Source organism: Musa acuminata, unplaced genomic scaffold (genome assembly GCF_036884655.1).
Source record: "Musa acuminata AAA Group cultivar baxijiao unplaced genomic scaffold, Cavendish_Baxijiao_AAA HiC_scaffold_113, whole genome shotgun sequence".
Lineage (NCBI taxonomy): Eukaryota > Viridiplantae > Streptophyta > Magnoliopsida > Zingiberales > Musaceae > Musa > Musa acuminata.
This window is the reverse complement of record NW_027020392.1, coordinates 22,575-42,051: the sequence shown is the minus strand read 5'-3', so window position 1 is coordinate 42,051 and position 19,477 is coordinate 22,575. Positions and strand designations below refer to the sequence as shown.

At 42.9% G+C, this 19,477-nt stretch overlaps 1 pseudogene; it reads left to right on the top strand.

The window, feature by feature from the left end:
- Window positions 1-560: 560 nt before the first annotated feature.
- On the top strand, window positions 561-5,235 carry LOC135655573 (probable protein phosphatase 2C 59; annotated as a pseudogene).
- The last annotated feature ends 14,242 nt before the right edge of the window (window positions 5,236-19,477 follow it).

Below are 19,477 nucleotides of genomic sequence, written 5' to 3'. Positions count from 1 at the left end.
CTTACAGAGATTGACCGAGTCAATAAATATGAAAATTGTTGTGTTTATATATAATACCACCAAATTAATGCAACAGGGAATTTGCATCGCATTCATCCTCACTAAAAATTGGTGGATTGAGGCGTTGACTTGCCAACTGCCTGAGTCATTTCGATCCTCGCCACAGCTTCCGATCGAAGTCAACGACGTGCTCGTCTTCCCCACATGGATTTCATCGGTAATCCCCCAGAAAAAAAGCTCTATCATGTTAATATACTATGCTCGAGAAAATGTCGGTGTTCATCACGTTAATTCCATCGGGAATTAAGCTGCATTATATTATGCTTCCTCCCGATATATATATATATATCTCATAAGAAATGGAATAATCATGCATCGAAAAGAACACCCAAACAAGCGACAAGTATAACGATGGCATGCGGTTACGTGATGGCAACCACTTAAGCAATGCAAGCACGCAAAGGAAAGATAGAAGTGACCTCTCACACACAAATGTATGATTTATTACAACCATTTTTTGTCCTTTTAAGTTTTGATTGTTATTATAGCATTGTTATGTATGCTCATATATTGCTAATTAGATCTTCGATTTAGTCAATTAAACTTAATTAATTATACTTTAACGCTCAATTAAAGTTATTTTTCTTGAGACATGTGTATTTATTTATCTATTTATTTTCGGTACCAAATGGAGACCTAAGCATATCCATTCATACATTTTAACTTCTACTCAAAACCCACCGCCTACCCCCCACCATTAATCCGTTGTTTCCTCCCTCGACGTTTCTTCCCCGTTGCCAGCGATCGAAACCAGTGCTCGGCGTCTCCTCTCTCTCTCTCTCTCTGTCTCTCGGTGAAGGATCTCTTCATCTGCCCTCTTTTCTTTTTGGAGTTCGAGATTGCTTCCGTTGATCGACGTGGTAAACGTTTGTGGGGGGGAGGGGGTATCGGATGTCGATTGCAGGGGGTGAATTTGGTCGCGGTGGGGATCGACGGCTGATTCGAGTGTGAGGAAATCGGGCATGGGTTTCTTTCCAGGCTGATTGGATCGGCCTTCTTGTTTCGGTGGTTTCGGTGGGATCTTCCCTCACTTTGATCTTTGTTTGGGGGGCGAATATTTCGGAGGGAAGATGGGGTATTTGAACTCCATCAGTGGGCTTCAAGCAGACGGTGCTCCGGTCAGCGGGGGAGGACTCAGGTCTCGTTCGTTTATTCCTTGTGAAGTCGTATTAAGGCTTACGATATTCTTTTCTAGATTTGTTTATGTTTCGTATCTCGTGCGATTTTCGAGCTGATCTTATGCTAGCATTCGCTTCATATATTTTGAGTTCTAATTCGAAGACAAACTAGCTAGTTATTGGAAGAGATTTATTTATTTATTTATTTTTTATGTATAAACAGTCGTTTATTCCTTAATAATTCAATATAAGTTAGATCCTTAATAATTGACAAACAAGTTATGAGATGGTTCGTCAGATATGGATGTGTGAACTTACATGGGAAACATGGTTCTTTTACGCTGAATAAACTCATAGAACTGCTTCCTATCTGTTAATTGTGGTTCTTGAATCTGCAGTTGAATATGTTGCCTAAAGTAGGCTGTAAAGAAACATCCTACTCTTGCGTGTCAATCTAACATTAAAACTCATGCTTATTTCTTTCAAGACAGTCAAGATGGGAAGTTTGGTTATGGGTATGCAAGCTGTCCGGGGAAAAGATCTTCGATGGAAGACTTCTATGAGACGCGAATTGACAGCGTTGATGGAGAAATTGTTGGCTTGTTTGGGGTCTTTGATGGTAAAATTTCTGCAGTATTTTGTTGTCTTTGTTATGTTTAGAATGTCTTATCTTTTTTTTTTTTTGTATTTGCAAATTTTTGGTAAAACTGACATAGAAAACCCATTCATTAACTTGCTTCTTTCAATCCTTTTCTAGGGTAAATTTCTCTCGTGGAGAGTTGCTTATACATTCAATATCCTAACGTTAGACTTTGATGCTTTGATGAGTGGTTATGTAGGTCATGGCGGTGCCCAAGTAGCAGAGTATGTTAAACAAAACCTCTTCAGCAACTTACTCAGGCATCCAAAGTTCATTACCGATACAAAATCAGCTATAGGTGGTGCTGATTTGCATTTTGTACTATGAAAGAGCTTTTAGAGAACAATAATATTTGGCTTATGAAATTCATCTGTGCTGTTACCTTCAGCTGATGCATACAACCACACGGACGCAGAATTTTTGAAATCTGAGAACAGCCAGAACCGAGAGGCGGGTTCAACTGCATCAACAGCTGTCCTTGTTGGTGATCGTTTGCTCGTTGCAAATGTTGGGGACTCTAGAGCTGTCATATGTAGAGGAGGAGATGGTAGGCCCCTCATCCTTAAATCAGTTCTCTTATCATCAATTATGTGTAACGGATTTCTGTACTTAATCTAGAACTAAACCGGCTCAATTTAGATGGAGTTTACTGCATTTTTTTTTACTAACTGTATTCTGACAACCCAACCTATTTAAGAGCAATATTTAGAATGTGACACCAGTGACATCTAGGTTCTTAGGATATATGTAGGTTCTAGACCAACAAAGTTTTTTGGCCTTCTCTTGATCCTGCCAAATGCTATAGTAGCTCTGTGTGTCTCTGGTGTACTGAACACATTGAAACAAATAATCATATAGTTTCAGATTCTTCAAAAATATAGTAATATAAAAAAGTATAGACAGGAAGGAGAAAGAGAACATATTCCTGTTTGGATTCACAGAATTTAAGCCTGAAATTGGAGAATTGAACCTGCGAAAAAATCTTCAGAAATGGCTGAAACTGCACACTTATGGTGATAAATGAGGATTTAAATTGTTGATGATGGATGAGGTGCTAAAGTTCATTACGCTCTCGTATTGCATGTACTCTTTTTGAAATGAGATTTGAAGATTAATAGTTTACTAGCAAGTTAAACAGGATTGGAAACTTAATATTAAGTTATCCAATTTTTACACAGCATTATTTAAAGAATAATAATCACTTTTTTATGCTACTTCTATAAGCCATTGCACTTAATGTCTTTATGACTTATCGATGCTACAGTGGTTTCATAGCTACATACTTTTGGTGAAATTGTATACTAATAGTTTAGTCATGTTATCTTGTCTTTAATGTATGATCTAAGAACTATTTTTTGTTCATCGCTTGAGTGTTGTTCCTTGATGAAACTTTCCATTTAGCGCTGTACATAGTAGGTTTTGGTACCACTTTAGATGTATGACATGTCTTGGAATCTACAAATGGGATTTTTATTGGTGTGATTTATTATTCTACGGTCTTTTATCCTCCAGTCCACATTTTGTTGGTTATATTTCTTGCATTCTGGAATTGACCCTTGTCAAAACCATCTAATCGTAGACTTCGACGATCGGGAGTTTAACTATTCACGCCAATGACAAAACAGGATGACAATGGAAGTTGATGTTTCCTTAATCCTGAAGCTTGTCATAAGCATATTTCTCCATTATTTGTTTTGTTCAGTGTTAAAGAATATATTTTTTATATGGAACTTTAGGTAGATATTATTGTGTCTCCATTATTTTTTCTTGCCAAATTTACATATTTTTTATCAAAAATCATCCCTCATGTATGTAGAGCTTGGTATTTAACATTTTACATATTTCCATAATCATTATCCGTGATCTACCATTTGCTTTTGTTTGGATGTTTGCTTGCCCATTTGTTCATCTCATGGTTCAATTACTATATGTGGTCATCTTTAGTTTGAGATTATTGCCTTCTAACTAGATTCAAATTTCTGATTGATTTATGAATGGCAATAAACAGTACTGTGTGGTGCTGTTGACATACTTGTTGTCATTGAATCCTGTTGTTTATGTTTGTTCTTATGCCCGTTGAGGTTGTTCTGTATTCTTTATAAGATATCCATGCAATCTCTTCTCATTTCAATTGATTGGGTCGAAAAATCAATCTAGAATTTGTTGCATCACTCGATCCAGTTATCTTGAAAATTGTAACTAATAAAGACTTTTTATTTAGCATATTAAAAGCTGCTTGTGGTTCTAATTTTCGTTGTTTTTTTTTTCCCACTTTTTCTTTGTTAAATCGAGTTTGGCATCTCAACTTGTGCTCAATTAATACAAAAGTTTATGTATTCTATGAACCTCTTGATACAAACATCTGATTCTTGGTTTTTCAGTGGCATCAGTTGCAACAAGTCCTTTTCTGAGGCAAACAGTTGTGCCAATTTCTTGTAGAGCACCCATTTTACTTGCAAGTTCTGTTTCTTGGTTCTTACAATATATTGCAAAAGCAATTTTCTGATCATGATAGAGTAGTTGACCAAACGAACTTCTGGGTGCTTCATAATTTAGAGAAAAAAGTCTTTTGTTCCCCATATGGTAAGTTTTGCTTCTAGTTTGTGCAGTAGATTGCAACGGCAATTCTTCTGATTGCTTGGTAATTTAGAGAAAGAAACCTTTTGTCCCTCGTGCATCATGGTCAAAAGCCAGTTCTTGGTACTTTGAACAACAGAGACCTGGCAAATCAACCTGTTGTGGTACTTGGTTGATGTGAGCTCTCATAATTAAACCAATCACTCTATTTTGATGGTGATAATATGGAGATGATTTTCTCTGGATGTGCTTGAAGGTTCTGTTTTTAACAAATTCAGTATCTGAAATAGAATACAATCACCAGAATCTTGTATTGAATTATTGATTGAGCCTCTTAAAAGTTTAGTTCTTTACTAGGAACTCGGCTCACGCTATTTTTTGTAACTTTTGCAGCTATAGCTGTCTCAAGGGATCACAAGCCTGACCAAACAGATGAGAGAGCAAAGGATTGAGGATGCTGGGGGCTTTGTAATGTGGGCTGGTACTTGATCTCCTCCATCATTTTTTATCAGTTTAGATCATTTCGTTATATAAATACTGATCAACTGTAACTGCAGGGACATGGCGTGTCGGTGGTGTTCTTGCCGTTTCTCGTGCATTTGGTGATAGGCACCTGAAACAGTTTGTTGTCGCAGATCCAGAAATTCATGTTTGATCTCTGACCTATCACTTTATTCCTACAATGTTATTGTCTTCAAGACTCGAGACATATCATCATCTGACAGTAATGCCTTTGACTGCTTCGACTACTGTTGAATGCAGGTGGAAGCGGTTGATGGATCTCTCGAATTCCTCATCCTTGCAAGTGACTGATTGTGGGATGTTGTCACGAACGAATGAGGTATACTTTAAAAGAAGAAAATAACAAAAAACAAAAAAAAAAGTAGGTACCTGAAATATCATCTCCGAAGATTGAACCCTTTCTTTTTCATTTGGTTCCAAATTCAGGAGGCGGTGGTAGCTATTGTCAAACCCCTACAAGATCCAGAACAAGCAGCAAAGAAACTGTTACAGGAGGCCTATCAAAGGGGTAGTTCTGACAACATCACTTGGTGTCGTGGTACAGTTTCTTGGCTAGCCTTGATAACACAACCGAGCAGCAATAGGTACAAATTGTCTGCTTGATCTTTGTTATCGCTTTGTTATCTGTAATGGTTTAGTGGAGTCTGTATCATGCTGTTTTCACTTTTGTTAGAATAATCAATAAGATTGTTTGGTTAGAGTGCCTAAATTTCTTCCTGAATAGTCGTTTATATATACATACCATTTTTACCATTTGGAATTTACTCCTGCAATTAAAGTAGCTCAAGTTTGGTAATTTAAGCCTCAAGGAACAATTTTGATATGCCCCCTATGAAAGCAAAATGAGACCCATGAAAGAAGGTCTCTTATTGAGTTTGTATTATAAATGTTGGCAGGAAGATTAGTTTCACATGGATACAGAATTGAAGTGTCTAATGATACATAGTGGAGTTTGATTGTGATAGTTTCCATGGTAACTTTGACCATTTTGACGTAGATTCAAAGGTAAAGCCGTATAACCATTCTTCGTGATTGATCCATCAAAGGGTCATGCCCATGTCTTATCTAGCGTGGCAGATGCGCGGATGTGTTTGAATAGAATAGAATAGAATAGAATCTAACCTATTAATTTGTTGTTTGCGCCCATTAACAAAAATTATAGGTCCCATGGCATCCAAGAAGGATAGGAACATCGAAGTTACTTTTTATTAACCCTACACAGTTTGCCTCGTGCAAAAGAGTCTACCTTAGCCTTCATATTCTCCTCGTCTGTTGTCGACACAACCTTTCTTGACTCGGACACAAAAAAAAGGAAGAGAAAAATAAACCAAAAGAAGGCTAATGGAGTTGGGGACAACGACCGATGGAATGAACAAGTTGATCGAGTATGGTGCCTCTCTCTCTCTCTCTCTCTCTCTCTCCACACTAACCGGTTATTTAATGCTTTGTTGTCGTCCGCAGCCCACTGCCGACGACGCTTTCAGCAGAGCAGCGAGAACAGAAAAAAGGAGACGAAAAGTTGGTTCACCGGGGAAATGGAGGAGGGTGCCGAAAGCGGCGTTAAGACGTGGATCCTGGCATTTCTCTTTTGTCGAGGACAGCCGTAGAGATGCCACAACGTCGAAGCTGCTGCCTCGCTCCTCCAATTTACTCCTTCGCCCTTCCCTCTCCCTCCAAATTTGCTGCTCAGCTTCTTCTCCTCTTCTCCTCCACCACAAGGATTCCTCTCCGAGCCGACCACCTTGTGAGGTGTGCTTCTCTTTGCTCCTCTCAAGGGAATCCTGTGGCCTCCACTGCCTTCGTCTTCAGTTCTTGATCTCCGCAGCCATGGGCTCCGAGGCGGTCGTCGTCGTCGTAGGTGAATTGCCTCTGCTTCCGCCCATAAAGACTGCGCCGACGCGGGACAAGCCCGTGGAAGGCCGTCCCGATGCTGCCGAAACCGAAGAGGAAGAGTGCGTCACACCAAAAGGCGGAAGAGACCGTTCTCAAGCCCGTCCTTGTTTGTACGCCGGCGAAGAGAAAGCCGAAGCCGGCGAAGAGGGTACCGCCGGCTCCTTCCATGGAATTCCACGCCGTTACTCCCGATCTTACCTCGGTCTTCCTTCCTCTCCCTCCCAAGAAGAGAATTCGTGTAGTTTGATCTGAAGTTTCTTCACCAATCTCCTGTAACTCCTTCTGTTCCCCTTCTGTTTTCCCGTGTGCCTGGTAAAAGATTTTATTTCCTTTTATTGTTTTCTTTTCTTCCTTAGACGAAACAAAGACCATCAAGCACTTTGTGTAACATGAGGAGAACTGTCCTCCACATCATGCTGCAATGTGTACATATATCGGACAGTTCTCTTGGGTTCTTGCTTTTAGTCGTTCTGCAATCTAACACCGTCGAGGAACCCAAATTACTTACTGTGTCTTGGGATGCAAACTTGTGGAATTCCCTCATAATAGTTGTTACGGTCCATCAGTGTCTGTGCAGAGACAGATGGGAAGTTAAGGTATATCACATGATTCTAGATCAGACAGTACCTCACAACCCTTCTAAATTTCTGCATCTTGTTAAGAATCCAGCAGGTAGAAGGAAGAGATTCCTGTAGAAAGGGCACCATAATTTTAACTTTTATGGCCTAGGAAGACACACCTTACGAAGATTGCAGGCTAACGAATCACCAATATTTGTTTCTTTAGGGTGCCAAATGAGAACGAATAGTGTCCAATAGCTGGTCCTGTTTCTGCAATGTTTCTTTCGTTTCCTCTGCAGAAATCAACCTAATGTGGGTGAGAGCTGGGTACAGTTTGAGATCCAAGTTATTAATTCATGTGTACAGTAAGTAAATGTAGGAGATGGCAGAACATATGGAGCTGGTATCATAATGTGATGGAGGGAGTGACCACATGGATGGCAATTAAAAGCTGCAATCTTAGCAAGTGACATAGTGTCACGGCCTTAGCTGGAATTGCCTAAGGCGTGAGGCATCCTTGCGGCCAAAGACGCGAACTTAGCTTGCGTTGTCTAAGTCGCGGGTCACCTTTGCGGCAAAGACGCGAACTTAGCTTGCATTGCCTAAGTTGCGCTTCGCCCTTGCGATATTGCTCCGCGAGGATCAGCCCACTTGTAACCTCTCGCAAGTCCCGAAGGACCTGTAAAAGAATAAAGTTGATTAGTTCGAAAGAACGAGCGGCGGACAAGTCCCGACATCTCGCGAAAAGGGGAAGCTTTACAAGCAATTCAGCGAGCACCTTGCGTGCACAAGAGAAAAGAGGGAGAGGGGGAAAACAAGGGCTTTAGAAGGTTGAACGAACAGCTGCAAGCCCACAAACAACCACTCACCTGGTCCCGGGCGCGACAACAAGTTCCCATCAAGGCAACTTGCGAACTTGCGAACTTGCGAAAGAGTGTTCAACGCCCGGTATATATCCGAAGCCCCATCCAGCCCTGTGCCACCCGGGGGGTTCAAAGGGGCTGAGATGGCTGACGTTTTGGTGAGCATAGGCAGATTCCAGAAATCAGCCCGCGGCACGCGAAAACGGAGCTGTTTTAGGCTGTTTTGCTCGTTTCGGTGAGCGATCGCTTTGTAACGCTGCAGCTTGTTCGAACTTACATTTTTACAAGCAAAATAACCCAAAACTAAGAGAAAACATGCTGTCAAACAGCTGTACATGTAGGTGTGAGCGACGAACGGTTCGTTGAACGGAGTTGTTGCGAGTGCGCGACGATCGTTCGTGACATTCTCCCCCACTTAAACTGTCGACGCCCTCGTCGACGCTTGTTGGTAGTTGTTGATGATTTCTTCTTCATGTCGCAAGGCGTCTTCAGGCTCCCAACTGGCTTTTGTTCGGGGAAGCTTTCACCACTTCACCAAGTACTTTATCTGCTTAGCTCCGTTGGGTAGCTTTATCTTGCGGTCCGCCAGAATGGTTTCAACTCACTTCTCGTAGGAGGTTGTGATGGGAGGTAGCCGAGTTGGAACACTTCGGGAAGCATCTTGCGGGTCCAAGTGGTAGGCTTTTAGGTTGCTGGCGTGAAGAACGTTGTGAATTTTGAACCACGCCGGCAGCTGCAACTTGTAAGAGACGTTGCCTAACCTGCTGATAATTGGGAAGGGCTCTTCATACTTGCGCACCAATCCTTTGTGGACTTTGTTCCTAAAGAATTGGAGTGATGCCGGTTGGAGCTTTACCAACACCAAATCGCCAACTTTGAACTCTTGTGGTCGCCTTCCCAAGTCTACCCACTTCTTCATCATTTTTGCCGCCTTCTCCAAGTAAGCCCGCGCAATATCTGCATTTCGATGCCACTCTTTTGTGAAATGATAGGCTGATGGACTACTCCCAGTATACCCAATTGCCATGGTGTGCAGAGTTGACGGTTGTTGTCCTGTGATGATCTCGAAGGGGCTCTTGTTGGATGCAGAGCTCCGCTGCAAGTTGTAGGAGAATTGGGCAATGTCCAACAGCTTCACCCAATCTCGTTGGTTGGCACTCACGTAGTGCCGGAGATATTGCTTCAGGAGTGAGTTTATCCTTTCAGTCTGGCCATCCGTGTGGGGGTGGAGGCTTGTAGAGAAGTATAACTTCGACTCCAACAATTTGAATAGCTCGGTCCAGAATCTTCCCAAGAACCGAGCATCTCGATCACTAATGATATTGTGTGGGACTCCCCAATACTTCACCACAATCTTCATCATAAGCTTGGCCGCCTCCTCTGCTGAACAGTGTAGGGGAGCAGCAATGAAAGTTGCATACTTTGAAAACCGATCGACCACCACGAGTATCAATCCAAGTCTCCCTACAAGTGGCAAGCTTGATATGAAATCCAAGGAAATGCTCTCCCACGACCTTTCTGGTACGGGCAACGGCTCCAAAAGTTCCACCGGCTTCCGCTGCTCCACCTTGTCTTGTTGGCAAGTAAGGCATGTTCGAACATATTCCTCCACATCAGTCCCCATCTTCGGCCAGTAGAAGGCCCTCTCCACGAGAGCCAACGTTCTGTGAATGCCTGGGTGTCCAGCCCAAAGGGAATCGTGACACTCTTTTAAGGGTTCACGCCTCAAATTGTCCACTCGGGGAATATAAACTCTATTCCCTTTTGTGTAAACGAGTCCCTCCTGGACCCAAAATCGTCGTGCCTTGCCTTCTTTGATGAGCTGCATTAGGATAACTACTTGGGGGTCACTATACAGTCCATCCCTGATTCTGGAAAGGAAGTTGGAGTGCAACTGACTTGCTTGGTTTCCGCCCTCCGATTGGGCGGCATTCACACGCTCCACCTTCCGACTCAATGCATCGGCCACGACATTTGCCTTCCCAGGCTTATACTCCATTGTCATATCAAATTCAGCCAGGAAGTCCTGCCAACGCGCCTGCTTTAGGGAGAGCTTCTTCTGAGTTTGGAAATAGCTCAGAGCGATGTTGTCCGTCCTCAGCATAGATCGCGATCCGAGGAGATAGTGTCGCCAAACTCGTAGACAGTGGATCACTGCTGTCATCTCCTTCTCATGCAATGGATACCGCCGCTCGGTCTCGTTGAGTTTGCGGCTCTCGTAGGCCACCGGATGACCCTCCTGCATGAGTGCTCCCCCAATAGTGAAGTCTGAAGCATCTGTATGGACTTCAAAAGGCTCCCCATAGTTTGGCAATTTGAGCACTGGTTCTTCTATAACAGCAGCCTTCATATCTTGGAATGCTATTTCACATTTGTCAGACCACTTCCAAGGCTGCTCCTTCTTCAGCAACTTCGTTAGTGGGGTTGCACGCTTCGAATATCCCGCTATGAAGCATCGATAATAATTGACGAAACCAAGGAAGGATCTCAACTCTAGCACCTTCTTTGGAGTTCGCCATTCTGCAACTGTTTGCACCTTCGACTTATCTATCCGAATGGTGCCATCACCGATTCGATGTCTCAAGAATAATATCTCAGTTTGAGCAAAGTAGCATTTCTCCCTTTTCACGAACAAAGTGTTCTCCCTGAGAACCTTGAAAATCGTCTGAAGGTAATTGACATGCTCCTCAAGCGTTTGACTGTAGACGACGATATCGTCCAAGTAGATGACCACGAACTTATCCAAATACTCCTTGAATAGCTGGTTCATGAGAGTGCAGAATGTGGTCGGAGCGTTGGTTAAGCCGAAAGGCATCACCAAGAACTCAAACGCTTCATACCTGGTCACACAGGTAGTCTTCGCTTCGTCGCCTTCAGCAATGCGCACCTGCCAATACTCCGACCGAAGGTCGAGTTTTGAGAAATACTTAGCTTTGCCCAATTGGTCGAACAAGTCCGCAGTTCACTTAACTGCTTCCTGAGTTCTGCCAACTCTGGCGGGGGCATGCGGTAGGGTGGTCTCGCTGGAGGCTTCACTCTTGGCTCCAGCTCGATGCTGTGATCCATGCCTCTGCGTGGTGGAAGAGTCTTCGGTAACTCGGGTGGCATAACGTCCTTGAACTCTTTCAGGACGTTCGCCACCGCAGCAGGTTCTTGAATGGCCTTCTCGTTGAGTGGCTTTAGCTTCATAGCAGCCATGAATGTCAATTCGCCTTTTCGCACCCTTTTCTTCAGTTGTAATGCCGATATGTGTCAGGGCTCCTTGGTTCCTCTCCGAGAGATGGGAACCACACAGGGGTCCTCGCCTCCCATCATACATAGGGAGTTCAAGAACGACATTGGCACCAACTTTGCCGGGTGCATAAACTCCATTCCAAGGATCACTTGGAAGTCATCCAATGGCACGACCATCATGTTGGTGTTCCTGCTCCATGTCCCGATTTTGATGGGAACACCCTTCGCCAACCCGGAGATTCGCTTGGCCTCCGAGTTCACCGCCTTCATTCGGCTTGGGCTCTTCTCCAATATCAACCCAAGTCGTTGTGCTTCTCGATCGGCTATGAAGTTGTGGGTAGCGCTCGTGTCCACCATTGCACGGGTCGTTTGGCCATTTAGCTTGATGTCCACATACATCAGCTCACTACTTCCTTCTTTTTGTAGCTTTGTTTTGATGTTCTCCCCCACTTGACCCCGCATGACGTTCAACAAACGCATTGCTCCCATTCGGGGTCCTTGCGACTCCTCGTCATCGCTGTTGGATTCAGAACTGCTCGAAGTAAGAGCAACAGCTTTGCCCTTGTCCGATCGGGGGGGTTGGATGGAAGCCGTCAAAGCATTGAGTGCTTGTTTTTGTGGGCACTCTCTCACCATGTGCGGTCCTCCGTACAAGAAACATCCTTTAGGTTTTGAGGTCTTGCCTTTCGGGTTTGGCCCTTTGTGGGAACTCTTCTTCTTTTGTTCGCCCCCGAGCTCCTTCCCTTGAGAATGTTTTGGAGGGCGATTGCCTGAAGATTGTTTCCTTCTCCCTGGGTCTTCGGAGGAAACAAAGTCGGTGAGTCTTTCTGCAGTAGCAATTGCCCCGACCACATCGGTAACATTCCTTCGATTTGGCTCCTGTTGAACCCATGGCTTCAAACCATCGAGGAAGCTGAACAACTTGTCCTTCTCGGACATGTCCTGTATGTCCAGCATTAGTGCAGAAAATTGTTTCACATAGTCTCGGATGGTGGTACTCTGGCGGAGTTGTCTCAACTTCCTTCTTGCGACGAACTCAAGTCCTCCCATGTGTCGACTCGACACCGGCCTTGTTGGATCTCCTCCCAACGGGTTCGCCACCAAAGTTTCGTATCTCCGTTCAGATACATTGTTGCTATAGAAACTTTGGTATCTTTAGAATCGGGCCTCGTAGCTCGGAAGTATTGTTCCATGTCGAACAGAAAGTTCTCGAGCTCTTTGGCATCTCTGGCCCCTCCATATCCATGAGGCTCGGGTGCCCTCAAATTTTGTGGCAGTGCAACGCGGGTGTTGCTTCCTCCCGCATTTAGTGTTCTTGCAAGCATGGCCACCTTTGAAGTGAGTTCCGCCACAACATCCTGTAAGTGTTGCACGGAGTCTTTGGTGTCATCAGACAGTCGGTCGACTAGGGCCTCGACCTTGTCGATCCTGGACTCCGCTTCCTCTTGCGAGCTCTCTACCCCAACTAGTTTTTGTTGGCCATGGTAGAGTTCCTCCATGCTCGCTTCAAGAACATCTAGGCGGGTTTCCGCCGTTGTGAATCTCTCTTTGTGACCCAAATTATATTGTAGAACTTTAGGAGCGCCGCGTGGCACATGAACGCACCCAGGAATGCCGATGAGGACGGCTGCGGCGGCGTATGACAGGCTGCGGCATTTTTACATAATTTTCCTTGCAAAGTTCTACAATATAATTTGGGTCCTTACAAATTAATATAATCACTACAAATTAGTTTTTGAGTCTAATAATAAATCTTTAATGTCTTAATAGTCAAGTAACAAAGTTTAAATAAGAGTTTCAATATATACATATATTATTGATTTTAAAATAGAAACGTCTAATCAAAACTTACCATCTCAAGTAACAAAGTTTAATGATTTTTTCACTATCTATTGATCTTATTGATAACTAAGGCTCTTAATTCAAATCAATTTTTTCATTTACTTGGCAAGTTAGATATCATGGATAATGTCTAACAGAGGGGAGTGCTCTGAAGGATCACACTAAATCTAATAATTAACTACTATTTTCATATGATGTCTGAAATGGTAATATTAAATGTAATTACTTATTGCCATTTTCATAAAAATATATGAAAATGATATGTTTTTCCCTTTATTGTAATACAATAAATATATATATATATTTTCATGGAAAGAGTACATGAATATGGCAATCGGTCCTCGAAACATTTCTCTGTTTCAAACGAGGAGAGTTGGATATCTTCTCACACTAAGAGTCGTCATCCTTCCCTCTTACTTCTCTATATAATGGACAATAAGTTGGACTCTTTCAAATCTCTGATCGTTGGAATGGATGATGGTACGCTCAATAGCACCCATAGCACCAACCTCGGAAGTAGCGGTCGTCCCCTTCCCGATAACTTGCTGGCAGAGATCCTCTCCTACCTCCCAGCAAAGACCTTCTTTAGGCTCCTCTCTGTTTGCAAGACCTTTCGCCAGCTCTCATCAGATTCTCATTTTCTCCTTTCACAGTCGTACCACAACAATGTCATCTCCGGCTTCTTTCCCCACGACAGCGCCTTTTCTGGAGCCTTCTGCCTCGTTGACCCCTACGCCGGTGTGCCCAGAAGCAGCCTCGAATTCTTGTTCCGCAAATGCAAAATCGTTGGGTCAGCTGGTGGCCTCGTCTTTGTGTTGCATAAGACAGATGGTGCCTTATTCGTCTACAACCCGGTCCGTGGTACTCGGTGCCAGCTACCCTCCCCGCCGGGCAAGTATTGTAAATGGGGTGGCATCGCGGTGAGATTCTTGAACGATGGAGATGGGGTGACGAAAGGCTACAGGTTGGTCTACCTTTCACGGCACTCAGTAAGGAGCAAGTTGCACCGCTGTCAGGTCTATGACTCGTCTGCGAGGGTGTGGACGATGGACAAGGAACTCGACTTCGGTTGGTTGGAACTACATTTGGAGCACCCGGTGATCTGCGACGACGTCGTGTTCTGGGCATCGTCAAATTCGTTCTCGAACGAGATCGACCAGTGTGTCGTCGCCTTTGATGTGAGAAAGGAGCGCACGCAGATCATCCCTCTGCCGAAAGAAGCAGCCGTCGCCCGCTCGGACACGATCGGAATAGGCATGTGGGAGGGGAAGTCGCTGTGCCTAATGCATTACGAAACGTGTACTTGGGTGATCGGACTGTGGCTGCTGAGGAAGACAAACGACGGTCCGCCAGGATGGGTGAGGGCGCATGAGGTGAGCTTGGGCCAGTTAGGGTTCAGGAAACCCCGCAACGTGAGCTGCGTCGTGCTGAGAGAGGTGGCGATGACCACGTCACTTGTTTTCACCGTAGATAGCGAGGCATATAGCTATGATATAAATGATGGAGAACTCAAGAAGCTGGGATGGCTGGGATGCAGTTCCCCATTGATCCCTTACTCTAATACGCTTCGGCCATGCGGTGAAGAAGAGGAACTGTTCGTAGATAAGAGAAGAGAAGTTGAATGAAAATTTTTGTCTTTCATGTGTCCAATGCTGCGATTAAATATCATGAAATAGAGGGTTTTTTGTTAGTAGAATTTTCTGTCATTGTGAATGAAACAGCAAGAAATGATTTCTTGGGAGACAATATTAAAATTGTTATGAGAAGGTATAACATGTCATAGACAAATTCACTTTGACTTAGTAATGCAAAGTAAACAGGTTGTGCAAGAAAAAGTTCACATGTCCTGAAAGAGAAGAGGATTGTTTAGTTGATTCATATGCATGAATGCATGCATGCGTTCCCTGTCGAGCAACAACATCTTGTCATTCTGCAACTATAACCGATCTGAACTCTATACAATCTTAGATAGACAACATCTTGTCTATATAACTTTTTGGGATTTGTTCGATTTCAAGAGAGGAGAAAACGAATAACATACTATTAGTGTACAAAAACGAATTTATATGCTTTGAAATGTAAGAAAAAAAAAAGAAATATGACATACTAAATAATACTTACTGCATGCTTTGAGTCATAAAAGAAGTCTCTGCATTATTCTCATCTTCATCTTTTTTTTTTTTCTTCTCTTATTTTTTTGCCCTTAATTGCCAATAAAAGAGGTTAATTCTGAGCAATTCAGTGGTCAGATCTCAGGATGTCTCGTCCGGCAAGAAAAGGTACCGAAATCTTGAATCAAATGGGATGATGCTAAAACCCCGAACACCAAGTAACCTCTGCTTCCTTTTCCCTTTCTTTTCTCGGCAAGTTAGATGTCATGGATAATGTCTTACGGAGGAGAGTGATTTGATGGATCACACTAAATCTAATAATTAACTATTGTTTTCATATGATGTCTGAAATGATAATTTTAAATGTAATTACTATGTGTCATTTTCATAAAAATATATAAAGAACGATATATATATTTTTAATTTATTGTAATACAATAAATATGAAATATATATAGTTTCATGGAAAGAGTTGATGAATATGGCAATCGGTCCTTAAAAGAAGAAAGCTGTGTCGATATATGATGCAGAGAATGACAAGAACGTGTGTATATACATCCATGCAGGCACGGTGGTGGGACGCGGAAACTTCAACAAGAAAGCTGAAAGGGAGGTGCGGCGGGCGGGCGAGCGAACCACCACCGCTTACTTGGCATATAAATCACCGTCCACTCTCCCTCCTTTGCATCCAACCAGCACTGGCAACAAGAAGGAAGCCAACGACCATCGCCATGGCTGCCTCCACCACAAAGTTGGCCGGCCATGCTCACCCTTGCGGCAGTTGCCTGCACGTACGCTGCCAAGCATCTGTTCACTGATCAATCTCCCTCCCTTCTCTCTCTTCCTCTCCTCCTCTTCTTCGTATTCTCCCGCTCCGGCTCCAATGGCGCCCCTCCCGGCCCCGTCTCCTTCCCTATCTTCGGAAACTGGCTACAGGTCGGCAACGACCTCAACCACCGGAACCTCGTGGGCATGGCGAAGAAGTAGGGTAACGTGTTCCTGCTGCGGCTCGGGGTACGGTAATTACCCCCTTCCCTCTTGGACAGTCGTATTCTTTCAAATCTCTGATCGTCGGAATGGGCGGTACGCTCAACAACACCCATAGCATGGACTTCGTTGGTCCGATGAAGCTGGGAAGTCGCTGTGCCTAATCCATTACGAAATGTGTACTTGGGTGGTGTTTTCACTACTTGCTGAGCTCCATCATGCTGAGTGACGTTACTTGTTTTCACTATACAAAGTGACATTACCCACCGTTGATTCCTTACTCTAATACGCTTCGGCTTCGGCCATGCGGTCAGGAAGAGGAGCTGACTTTTTCCTTTTTCCCTGTCATATATATATGCATTACCGTAGAGAGACAAAAAATAGCATGAAAATTTTTCTTCGGTTTCTCTTTCTTAGTGTCCAATTCCTGCTTGCTTGCTTGTAGTATAATGAAATTATACTATTTTTTTAAAAGGTATTATAGATCAACATAGAGATTATTAGAGTAATGTGATCAAATGTTTTACTTTCGTAAATATTCCAAAGTATAGATATCTTAATGTAATTTTTTTAAAATATAAAAATTAAAATATTAAAAATAAATAATTACAAAGATTAATATGTAATTAGACCTTTCGACAAAGCCATCAAGAGAGCATTGGATATGGCATTAGAAGAGCCTATTTGAAAGATCTAATTGGCCATTGGCCATTTATGTCCTCGTGAAGCAAACCATCAAGCATCTACAATTGACAACCTTAGAGAACCTAATGATGAAATGTTCTATTTCATCATTAGAAGAGCCTGTTGATGTAATGTTCTATTTCCTAGCAAAACTGCATCCAAATTATGCAAGTTCTTGCACAGTAGAAACTGTGACTGGGTAGACAAGAACACAGTCAAGCTGCATAAAAGAAAAGGTTACTGCAAGTCCACGAAGAACACGAAGAAGACTATTCAAAACATACAATGTTTTACTGCTACGCAGAATTCCATGAAGATAGCCACCGGCCATTATCAAGGACACAAGAGAAACGACACCTGCAGGGAATACCTTTCCAGACTACTTGTTGCGAGACCCCATTACAGCTAGAAGAGTCACGGACGTACCTGATAAGTAAAACAGGCAGGTTAAGTAAGCATAAGGAGAAGGGGGAAAAAAGATAGATATAGCCGGTGTTGAGCAGAATAGCCATGGTAGAACCCCTAACCCCAGGGATGATGCGTATAGAGGTCGTTCTGGAAGCTGGGTGTACACGTGACACAATAACGCAGCCGATACCCCTCCGGCAACTAATGACTTCTGGCTGCCGCTCTTCACACATCCCATTACACCGCCGGCTGCGAGGATGCCAATGGGAGAAAATAAATGTTTAGCCTTCCAACGGAGGAATGCTTGTTTCGAACACACGTAAGAATGAAGCAGAAAAGGAAATCTGCTGTGGTTTGCATGTCTTATGGGGATAGGAATGCCCATAACCCTCGTGGCTCCATACAAGATATGAAGTCCAACCTAAAATTTTGGATCCATTAACATTACAAGATCAAGTATGGATCCTATATCTCACCCACCCGATGATACATAAATTAGAATGTCCGATCTGAATCTTCTTAGGTACGGGTCCTCCTCATTTTGGATCCAAAAGCTTATCAGATTCAGACCCCAATTGGATTTTCAGTCGAGTATGGCCCCAACAAAAAACATCCCTATTTATAAATGGTAAAAAGTATGTATGTATGTATGTATCACAAAAAAACAAATCGCTTACGAAACTCAGAAACAATAATGAGCACATATAGCTTGCAGAGATAGACAATATGACCAAAATATGATTTCTTGGTGATGTTGAAGTACCAAAATAAAGAGAAGAACGTCTACACGAGCTGCTAACGAGGCATGCATCTTTCAACGTGTGTGTCTTCGCGTTGCACTCAACTCATGTCAAAAAAAAGACCAATGTTAAGATAGATAGATAGATAGATAGATATACATAGATATATATATATATATATATATATATATATATATATATATATAGAGAGAGAGAGAGAGAGAGAGAGAGAGAGAGAGAGAGAGGGATAGAGAAATAGATAGATAGATATATACATATATATACACACATATATATATATATATATATATATATATATATATATATATATATATATATATATATATATATCTATCTATGTATATATATGTATATATCTATCTATATCTCTCTCTCTCTCTCTCTCTCTCTCTCTCTCTATATATATATATATATATATATATATATATATGTAGACAGAGAGGGATAGAGAGACAGATAGATAGATAGATATATACATATAAATATAAATATATATATATATATATATATTGATATGTGTATATCTTGATACATATATATATATCTACGTTTAAAGTGTGTATATATATACACAGTGAGATTTCTTATACAGTTTTCGAATCTAGATTTCTTGCTGCAGCGATGAACCCTCCGCTCGAGATCGGCATCGTGGGTGAGGAGAAGCCCGTAACCGGAAGCTGTCGGCTTCCCGACGACTTGCACGAAGAGATCCTGTCCTACCTCCCCGCGAAGACATTCTTCAGACTCCAACCTGTCTGTAAGTCCTTCCACGAGCTCTCGGAAAAGTCTGATTTCCTCCATTCACAATCAGATCTCTGCAAAGCCGTCTCCGGATTCTTCGTCAAGATCCGCAATGCCTTCAATTCCTTTCTCCTCGTTGACCCCTACGCCGGCGTGCCAAGAACCTTTGGCAAATTCTTGAGCAAGAACAACGGCTTCATCCTTGGGTCAGCTGACGGCCTTGTCTTCGTCATGCACGACAACCGCCGGGCGGCCACCCGTAGCTTATATGTCTACAACCCGGCTCGTAGGACTCGGTGTCATCTACGCGCACCTTCGGACTTGTGTCCGGGGGGTGGCATCGCGGTGAACTTCATGAACGATGGGGACATGACGAAAGACTACAAGCTGGTGTACCTCTCATCAACCTGGGTGTGGTACTCGTTGCGCCGCTGCCAGGTCTACGACTCGGTGGCCAAGAAGTGGACGATGGACAA